This window comes from Nycticebus coucang, unplaced genomic scaffold, assembly GCF_027406575.1.
Source record: "Nycticebus coucang isolate mNycCou1 unplaced genomic scaffold, mNycCou1.pri scaffold_71, whole genome shotgun sequence".
NCBI lineage: Eukaryota > Metazoa > Chordata > Mammalia > Primates > Lorisidae > Nycticebus > Nycticebus coucang.
Genome location: NW_026515576.1, coordinates 453,030 through 463,150, shown reverse-complemented (window position 1 = coordinate 463,150; position 10,121 = coordinate 453,030). Strand labels below are relative to the sequence as shown.

Here is a 10,121-nt window from a genome sequence, read left to right as displayed (position 1 = left end):
AAAAATTCTAGAAAGACACAAGCTAATAACACTGAGTAAACTAGAGGTAAAATAGTTGAACACACCTAAAATACCAAGAGATCAAATTCATAAACAACAGAATTTGCACAAAGAAAACCCAGGACCATATGCCTTCTTAAAGCATTCTGCCCAATGCTTAAAGAAGAGTTCATACCCAAATCTTCCAAAAAATAGAAAAGGAGGAAACACCAACTCATTCTATGAGGTCCATATTATCCTTATACCAAAACCAGACAGAACCATCATAAAAATAGAATATTCTAAACCAATACCCATCATGAATGTAGGTAAAAAAAAAAAAAAAAAAATTCCTTGCCATAATACTAGCAGATTGAATCTGGCAAAATATAAAAAGAATTATATACGTATACCAAGTAGGATTTCATCCAGGAGTGCAAAATTGGTCAGAATACAAAATTCAGTCAATGTAATACATCATGTTAACACAATAAAAGGAAGAATATTAAATCTCAGGATCAGAATTTTAATAAACACAGAAAAGTTATGGGACAAATACAACTCCCATTCACATTTAAAATCTCAACCAACTAGGAACAGGGTTGCTTTGAGAAGAAGGGTTTCTTGCCTTGACTCTTTTGCAACTGACCTTGTCAATAGCTTTACCCAACAGCTGTAGCCTTTTTGCTTAATTATTTCATAAATGGCTAACACGACCCCGCAATTTGCAGATTCTTCCAGAACACCTAGAATCTATTTAACTCCCAAAGGGGAAATCTTAGATCCTAAGTTAATCAAGAGTACTCTCAAGCTTCTTGCTGTGTGAATGAATTAGAAGAGCATTTTGGCCAAGGAGAAATGAGCCAGGAGTTTCTAGGGAAGTTTGCTTCAGTCTTAAAAATGGACAAAAGACAGCACTGTGCCCCCTTTCATTGCCTCTGGACAGTGTTGTCTCCATGTGATATGTGGAACAGTCACAACTATGCCAGCACCATGGCAAAGCCAGCCCAGGAGGCAAAGTCAACATGCCAGGAATGGCAGAGCAAAAAGATGAAAAGAACTGGAGTCAGAGGTGGAATCCTCCTTGAGCCACTCAATCAGTATTGCTTAAACCAACCTCACAAAACTCATTATGAGATAACGAATGACCTTGTTTGTTTTTATTATAGAAAATTTCAAACATACAGGGTAGAGAGAATAGAATTGAGAGGCCGAATGAACTAATTTGCACTTTATTTCCCCGTCCTGTTCAGCACCCCCTTCACGTTGGCCTTGCAGAAATGGGCTGTTAAATAAATATCCTGCAGAAACAGAAATAAATGTCCTGTTAAATATCCTGCAGAAACAGGGGATTAGCCCAGAGTCACAGCAGACCCTTGTAAAACCACATTCCTATCCTTGGTTCCCCAAGTAACTGACCAACCCCCAACCCTGTAAATCTAATCTTTCAAAGATTCCACCTACTACCCTCACCCCTCAACTGAAAAGGTATAAAACCCCCATTTTTATGGGAAGAGGGAGGGTAATTAATGGGTCCACACCTACAGTGCATCTTGGAAGGGTACAGGTGAAACTTACTAAATGTAGAATATAAAGGTCTGAGCACAATAACTAAGAAAATGCCATGGAAGCTATGTTAACCAGTTGTTGTACTCATTGCCACCTGAAGAATGACTCGGACCTCACTTCAGGTATAAATCAGATGGTGATTTATTACACCTGTGCAGGAGGGTTGCTGCAAACGGCAAATGGCCCTGAAGAGAAAAGCAGGTTGTTTTTTATACCATTTTTGTGATATGTTGGCAGGCAAGCTGGCAAGGGCAGAAGCAGAACGTGGCCAGTTAGCTCAGGGTGTAGTTCGAGGTGGGATTACAGTCAGGGTGGGGCGGGGCTGGTTGGTTCAGGGGGTTACATCATGGCAGCTGGCATGGGGACAAACTTGGCTTTGGAAATTTTGCTTGAGTAAGCTTTCCACCATTGTTTAGCCATTGCTAAGGGGTTGGGGTAAGTTCTACCATTGTTTTACCTGTGGCTAGGAGTTTTTTTGGAACTCACGGAACTTCCTTGTTCTGAAACCTGTTCTCAGAATTAACCCAAGGGGGGGCGGGTTTGAGACATGCAAGGACTCAGGCTGAGACAGGGGCCCTCAGCGGTCCTTTTGCTGGGTGCTACACAGTTTGATAAAAATATTTCAAACTGTATATAAAACCAGCACATTGTACCTCATGATTGTATTATTGTACACAGCTGTGATTTAATTAAAAAAACATTATTTTTGTCATGCAGACATTGAGAATTTGGGATATGAATCCATCTTGGTGGGCTAGCCAATAAAGGACCCCATACCTAATTTGAACTAAGTGTGCTGGCGTTTTCTCTAAAATTGGAGAATTCATTTGAATTGGGTACAACAGTATAATGAAACACATTTCACCAATGCATCAATCTCAGCTTCACTGCCTGTCAGTATTCTAATTTTAAATTTTAATCTATCTTCACCTCCTTCCTTCCCCTAACACTGGATTATTTTGAAGTAAATCCCAGGCATATTTTTCCATTCATAAATACTTAACAATGTATCTCTATGGCTTGGCATCCACAGCACAGTGGTTACAGTGTCAGCCACATAAACCAAGGCTAGCAGTTTTGAACAAAGCCGGTGCAGCCAGGTGTTGTGGTGGGCACCTGTAGTTCCAGCTACTTGGTAGGCTGAGGCAAAAGAATCGCTTAAGCCCAAGAGTTTGACGTTGCTGTGAGCTGTGATGCCATAGCAATCTACCGAGGGTGACATACTGAGACCCTGTCTCAAAAATAAAAGAAAGAAAGGAAAAAGAATGTATTTCTAAAACATAATGCTTTGTTCCCTCACCCCCATCCCCGTAGGCAATCCAAAAACACAAAAGTGTTGCCTAGGGCTAGGAAATATTGAAGGGAAATTCAAGTGAATGGAAGTTTGTAAAAACTCTCGTTTCTTTTGGGGGGTAAAGTTTTTAAAACTGTTCTAATCCCTCATCCTGTTTTAGACCCCTCATCATTCTCATAGCTCTGAAGTTATTGATGGAATTACTGTTTTCTGTGGTATGCCCTCTCCCCCAACCTGAGCCACACATAGACAGGGACTTGGTCTGAATGTTGGCTACAGTCCCTGTTGACCCCTCAAAAATTATTTGCTGCATGCATCAATTAACTTGATCTCCAGACCACAAGCATCTCCCCCTCCTGACATTCCATGATGGCCTCACTCCTTGGTGTGGATGACAGGATTGCATTCCTCCCCCAGTGTAACTTGTCAGAATCACCTTGAACTGTGTAGATGAGCAACTAAATCAACTGTACCCCTAAATGTGACCAAAGCTCAAAGTGAGGAAAAATTGTATTCTTTTGGTTTCCTTTCTGAAATTACCAATGTCATCAAGGAGAGGGTGGAGATTTGGTGCCAGCTGGTTTTTATATCTCACGCTTTGCTAATATATTATTATTAATAATAATTATAGTATTATTATTCTAAGGCAGGGTATCAGGCTGGAATGTAATGGTAGGATCACAGCTCACTGTAACCTCAAAGTTCAGGTTCAAGCAATCCTACAAACTCAGCCTCCTGAGTCGGTGTGTGGGACTACCACCACACCAAACTAATTTTTCTGGAGTTAGGGGTCTCCCTATGTTGCCCAGGCCTGGTCTCAAACTCCTGCAATTAAGTAAGGGATCCTTCTGCTTAGGCCTCCCAAAGTGCTGAGATTACAGGCATGAGCCACTGTGCCTGGCCCCAACATAACTTTTGAATCAAAAGAGAACATCTTTTGAAGGCAACAATATCTGGGTAAAACTTTTAACTGAGTGTATTAAGACTAATGGTACTGGATATAGCAAAATCAAAAGTATCGTTGCAGATACCTACTTTGGGAAAGAGTTTACCAGCAGTCTCTGGCTTTGGCCTTTGCTGTTCCCCCAGCTGGCCTGCCCTTAGAAGTATGCTTTGTCATAGTTTTTTCAAATTCTTGTTGGTACTCTAGTTCCCCCTGTGCACTGCCACCACCATCACCAATGGCCCAAGGAAGCTCAACCCCATTCTTCAGCAAACACCCCTGGCCTGTGCCAGGTGGTCAAGGGAAGCTGGAGGGGCAGTGGACATACCGGAACAAGGCACGCACCAGGGCTGCGCATAATTCTGGCCCTAAGGAAGGAGTGGCGCCTCCAGCGTTTGGGATGGAAAGCCCCACCCTGCAGCCTGCCTCAAGGGACTGAAGGATTGGGGTGGTAGGAGGCAGGTGCGTTGGAGATCTTGGGACAATTGGGCTCCCGCAGGCCTGGGCCCTCTGTCCTTGCAGCCACCCCCCAGACTCCTCAGCCTGCTGCTTTGGTCTGGGGTTTTAGCCATACAGCTTGCACCCTGTCCTCACCAGGCCCTGGGCACCGGAACTGAGGGACAGCAATTTATTGGGTAGGGCAAGGTGATGATTGGGAGGAGGGGGCTAATTGGGCAGGATAAAGGGCTGATTGGGTGGGGCAGGGAGCTGATAGGGCATACCTGGCATGGATTGGGCAAGCCAAACAAGGCCTGTCTGGGCAATGTACATTGAAGCTTGGACAGAGTGGCACAGTGATTGGACAGTTCAGCTCTGGAGGAGCTGCATGGTCTTTAGGGAGTTTTAACCCCCCCCTGCCCCCACTTCGGTGTCCAGTGGTATCTCACTGTAGGTATTCGGAAGGGTTGGGCTTGGGGCCTCCAGCAAAGTTTGGGTCTACGCTTTGGGAGGGAAACAGAACTGGTCTCCCAGAGCCATGGGATTGGCTAGATCACGATGCCCTGCCTTCTCAGCCTGGGAGGCACTTCGCATATAACACCCAGACTGGGCGGCTACCTGGACAAGCTACCCTGCCGGCTTGTCCGCAGAATACGGAGCCTCTGCACGGCCACAGTGTGGAGATGCTCAGTGGCTGGGCAGATCTCTCAGCATTGAAGGAGAATCCTGAGTCACGAGGGAAAAGTGAAATTTTAAGTACGATGGCAAATACGAAAAATCTATGTGCAGTTTTAGGCTTTGAGAAAAGATTGTGAAGCCACAGTTTGGAAGAAAAGGTACTTTTGTGTGGTGGAAATACAGGTTTTTTTTTTTTTTTTTTTTTTTTTGAGGGGGTCTCAATCTGCTACACTAATCTAGAGTGCAGTGGCATCAGCCTAGCTCACAGCAACTTCAAACTCTTGTGCTCAAGCCATCCTCTTACCTCAGCCTCCCAAGTAGCTGGGACTACTGGCGCCCACTGTGACCACCTGTTAGGTACTTGCCCCAGAGAAAGCCCCTTTCTGACTGACTGAACAAGACTAGCTGGCTCACCCTTAAAGATACAGTTACTCACTGAAATTTTCAAACTTACAGCCTGCCCCTAATGGGTCTTTCCTCCAGAGCAGTAACTCCTTATTGGCTATTCTACCATCCCGTCACCATTCTAAGACTTCCCCTAACTGAACTTATATAAAGGGGTACACGCTCTCTTTCTCTCCTCTCTCTCCTTTTCTCTCTTAGTTGGTGCTGCTCTGCAGCATCCCTCCCTCACCAATAAAAACCTTTTATACAAGCCTTGGTGGTCTGTGAAATCTCTGCCGGTCGAGTGCCACCCTTTCGTCTGGCGTCAGAAGTGGGATCTAATTAGGAAACACTTCCAAGGGTAGCTTCCACCCTTTCCATGGGGTTTTAGCTCCTGGGGGCTCCCTATCCTCTTCTTGCAGACTGGGCGCTCATCACTGCATCGGCTTGTGTCCATCTGCCAACGCGCTCTCATCAGCACTCAACACCGGCCTCATCCAGGCTTGGTGAGTACCCCTATGGGAGTGAGTTTTCCCTATTTGTGGGCTGGGTTGCTTACATTCCTGGTGATTCACCCATTTCTCGAGGCTTGAGTTCCCTATTCCCATTGACCTTGTGTGGGCTCAGTGCCTGTGGTTCAAGCGGCTAAGGTGCCAGCCACATACACCTCAGCTGGCAGGTTCGAATACAGCCAGAGCTCGCCAAACAACAATGATGGCTGCAACCAAAAAATAGACTGGCGTTGTGGCGGGGACCTGTGGTCCCAGATACTTGGGAGGCAGAGGCAGGAGAATCACTTGAGCCCAGGAGCTGGAGGTTGCTGTGAGCTGTGATGCCACAGCACTGTATCTAGGGCGACAGCTTGAGGCTCTGTCTCAAAAAAAAAAAAAAAATTGATCTTGGGCGGCGCCTGTGGCTCAAGGAGTAGGGCGCCTGTCCCATATGCCGGAGGTGGTGGGTTCAAACCCAGCCCCGGCCAAAAAATATCACAAAAAAAAAAAAAAATGATCTTTGGCTCAGCGCCCACAGCTCAGTAGTTAGGGCACCAGCCACATACACCAGGGCTGGCAGGTTTAAACCCTGCCTGGGTCTGCTAAACAACAATAACAACAACAAAATAGTGGAGTGTTATGACGGGCTCCTGTATTCCCAGTTACTTGGGAGGCTGAGGCAAGAGAATCTCTTAAGCCCAAGAGTTGGAGGTTGCTGTGATGCCACTACACTCTACCAAGGGCAACATAGTGAGACTCTGTTTCAAAAAAAAAAAAAATATATATCTTCCCTGACTTTGTATGCAGAAAAAAAATATGAAAGCATAAGAAATGTCATAAAATTATCTCTAAAATGGGCAGCGCCTGTGGCTCAAGGAGTAGGGCGCCGGTCCCATACGCCGGAGGTGGTGGATTCAAACCCAGCCCCGGCCAAAAAAAAAAAAAAATATCTCTAAAAGACTGGTAATCCAAGACATTTTAGCAAAACCTACTAAAATTAATCTTGTCAACTGGCTGGATCAAAGATGTATAAATAATCTTTATAGTAAAATCAGCTACAAAGGAACAAAGAAAAAAATGTTTGTGTAGCAAGTAAGTGGAAGTACTGGAATTAATCATGTACCTGTCAACAGTATACTGGACTCATCACATCTGGACCTTTTTGGCATTAATCCCCTTTTTTGAAAATCACAGTCCCAGTGAGGAACCGACCCAAGCTTGCAGCCACATTTAACTGTGTCCAGAGTGTCAGCTCCCACATGTGCAGCCTGCCTTCCTCGTCCTGCCTTGCATGCACAAGTGATATGCATCCAGGTATTTAAAGGCAAAAGCTGGTCCATTCGTGTGGACTTTCTTATCCAGAGATGTCCTCTATGCTCTCTTGTTTTCCCTAACCTTGCTACTCACTCTTCAAAAGACTGAATTTAACTCCTCTCCCATTGAGTCTGGGCTGGCCTTAGTGACTGACTTATAAAGAACAGACTGGCATAGGTGACACCATGTGATTTCCTTACAATGGATTACAAAAGACCATGCTGCATGTGCCTGGTTCTAGTGGAACCCTGGCTCTCTGGATGGTCCTTTTCAGAACCCAAGCACAACTAAACCTAGCTTTGGCTCCACCTCAACCCAGGTGCCAGCTATGAGATGAAGAATCTGGAATGGGCCCAATGGCCTCGTACGTTCTAGTCCCAATGAGCTCTCCCACAACATAGAACGTTCTCATCCCTGCCTGCTCCTACCTTCTTTATCTCCCAGCTCAAGTCATCACCTCAGTTCCTGAAGCCATCACCAAAGTATTTGACTTACTGTGGGGGAAACTGACCCCATATATTTTTTTTTTTTTGAGACAGAGCCTCAAGCTGTCGCCCTAGATACAGTGCTGTGGCATCACAGCTCACAGCAACCTCCAGCTCCTGGGCTCAAGTGATTCTCCTGCCTCCACCTCCCAAGAAGCTGGGACTACATGCACCTGCCACAATACCCAGCTTTTTTTTGGTTGCAGCTGTCATTGTTGATTGGCGGGCCCTGGCTGGATTTGAACCCACCAGCTCAGGTGTGTGAGGCTGGCCCCTTAGCCACTTGAGCCACAGGTGCTGAGCCTTGACCCCTTATCTTTAGCATAAAATTTGCTTCCTACTTGAAAGAATCATGAGACTGGCGGGTAAGTTGTGTATATGCAGGATATCAGAACACTGCCCTCCAAGAGAAAATGTGTTTGTAAGGTGTGGCAGTAATATTATGGTAAAGATTCTCTAGATTCCAAAGATCTTTTTCTTTAGAGACAGTCTCTGTTCCCTTCAGTAGAGTGCTGTTCTGTCATAGCTCACAGCAATCTCCAGCTCTTGGGTTTAAGCCAATTCTCTTGCCTCAGCTTCCCGAGTAGCTGGGACTAGAGGCGCCCGCCACAACACCTGGCTATTTTTTTTTTTTTTGCAGTTTGGCTGGGGCCGGGTTTGAAACTGCCACTCTTGGTATATGGGGCCAGTGCCATACTCACTGAGCTACAGGCACTGCCCCCCAAAAATCTTTTGATGCTGGAGGCAGAGGTTGGCTCAAAGTCTGTGGTTTTGAAAAAACAAAAGTGGAGACATTATATCTGACCATTTTCATATCCTCCCTAATCAGTGCTAATGTCAGGCAAGTAGCTTTTTTTTTTTTTTTTTTTTTAAGAGTTTCACTTTGTCACCCTTGGCAGAGTGCCTCTGGTCACAGCTCACAGTAACCTCAAACTCTTGGGCTTCAGAGATTCTCTAGCCTCAGCCTCTCAAGTAGGTGGGATTATAGCCGCTCACAATGGTCCACTATGTTTTTGAGACAGGGCCTTGCTCTGGCTCAGGCTGGTCTTGAACTTGTGAACTCAGGCAATCCGCCAGCCTCAGCCTCCCAATTGCTGAGATTACAGACGTGAGCCACCACGCCAGTGGGGAAGCAGCTTTTCTCTACTTCTTCCTGTTTTATACTAATAAATATGGACCTGAGGTTTACTTGGGAGGGCTCCTCCCAGAGTTCCTCAGTCCCCCCAGCACAGACTGTGTCAAGCCCCTTCATTCCTTGCGCCAAGACTCCCTCATCTGGTGACCCCTAACCCCTTCAACTTACCCCTTCTAGGATTGAGAATCATGGCATAAAAGATTACCAAGTTCTGATCTCAAAGGTGCTACTCTTTGATTCATTCTTGAGGGGTGATATTGTAGAGTTCTGAACAGAATAAGTGACTGTGATATGCCACTAACACATCCCTGGGCAAGTTCAATACAGATATTTTACTCTCTGAATCATTGAAACAGGGGCTCTATTAGGTGTTTAAGGTTTTTAAAACAATGTAGCTACAAGAAGGGAGGAGTTTAAAACAAAGAAACAATATAGCAGCCACAATCTCTATGGTCAGTATGTGAAAAGTTACACTACTGTCAGTCTTCGGGCATTTGGGCTCAAGGAGTCTACTTTGGTCATGTCACCAAAAGCTGTTGACTTCTGCGGTGAAAGGAGATGCCCTCAGCTTAGAAGGCATGACCCCAAGGACTCTTAAGGAGCTATGCAGAGCAGCACTCAACATCTGTTGAATCTAAGTATTTTTTGTCCAGCTTTAAGAGGGTGTTTTTAAGTGTCATGCAGAACTCAATATATGTGCAGCTGTGGAGGGACTGAATGGGCATGTGCTGTACAGGTTGTGTGACTTGGAGAATATTTAATATGGGTATCTTACCTTAATGCTGCCAATGTACTGTTGTTTAACTTCCTGGCTGGCACCTGGCCAGAGCCATTACCTCCTTGGTAGGGGTCTTAGGAAAAATGGAAACAAAATAAATGTATATTCCCAGAAAGCAACACATACTTGCCTGGACTTTCTAGTCCTCTGGGTTCTTCAAGGATTCCCTTCTCTATACAAACTGTATCATAATACCCTAAAGAGTGGAATGAACTGGTCATCCCAACAAAGGTAGAACTTTAGGCCCAAGGTACTGCAGCCTTGCACAGAATTTGCTAAAAATATCTGGCAATTTTCCTTTTTATATATATATATATATATTTTTTTTTGGTTTTTGGCCGGAGCTGGGTTTGAACCCACCACCTCCGGCATATGGGACCGGCCCCCTACTCCTTGAGCCACAGGCGCTGCCCAATATTGCTTTTTTTAGACAGAGTCTCACTATGTTGCCCTTGATAGAATGCTGTGGTGTCACAGCTCACAGCAACCTCCAACTCTTAAGCTTAAGCGATTCTCTTGCCTGAGCCTCCCAAGTATCTGTGACTACAGGCACCCACAACACCCAGCTATTTTTTGTTGTAGTTATACTTGTTTAGCAGCCCTGGTGTATGTGTCCGGTGCCCTTATCACTGA

General features: G+C 45.2%; 1 long non-coding RNA gene across 1 annotated transcript; it reads right to left on the bottom strand.

Moving 5' to 3' along the window:
• Nucleotides 1-1,124: 1,124 nt before the first annotated feature.
• Nucleotides 1,125-9,780, bottom strand: LOC128579248 (uncharacterized). Its single transcript, XR_008378105.1, has 2 exons — nucleotides 9,486-9,780; nucleotides 1,125-1,280 (listed from the first exon to the last, which is right to left on the bottom strand). It is a non-coding gene; the product is annotated as an uncharacterized LOC128579248 (long non-coding RNA).
• Between the last annotated feature and the right edge of the window lie 341 nt (nucleotides 9,781-10,121).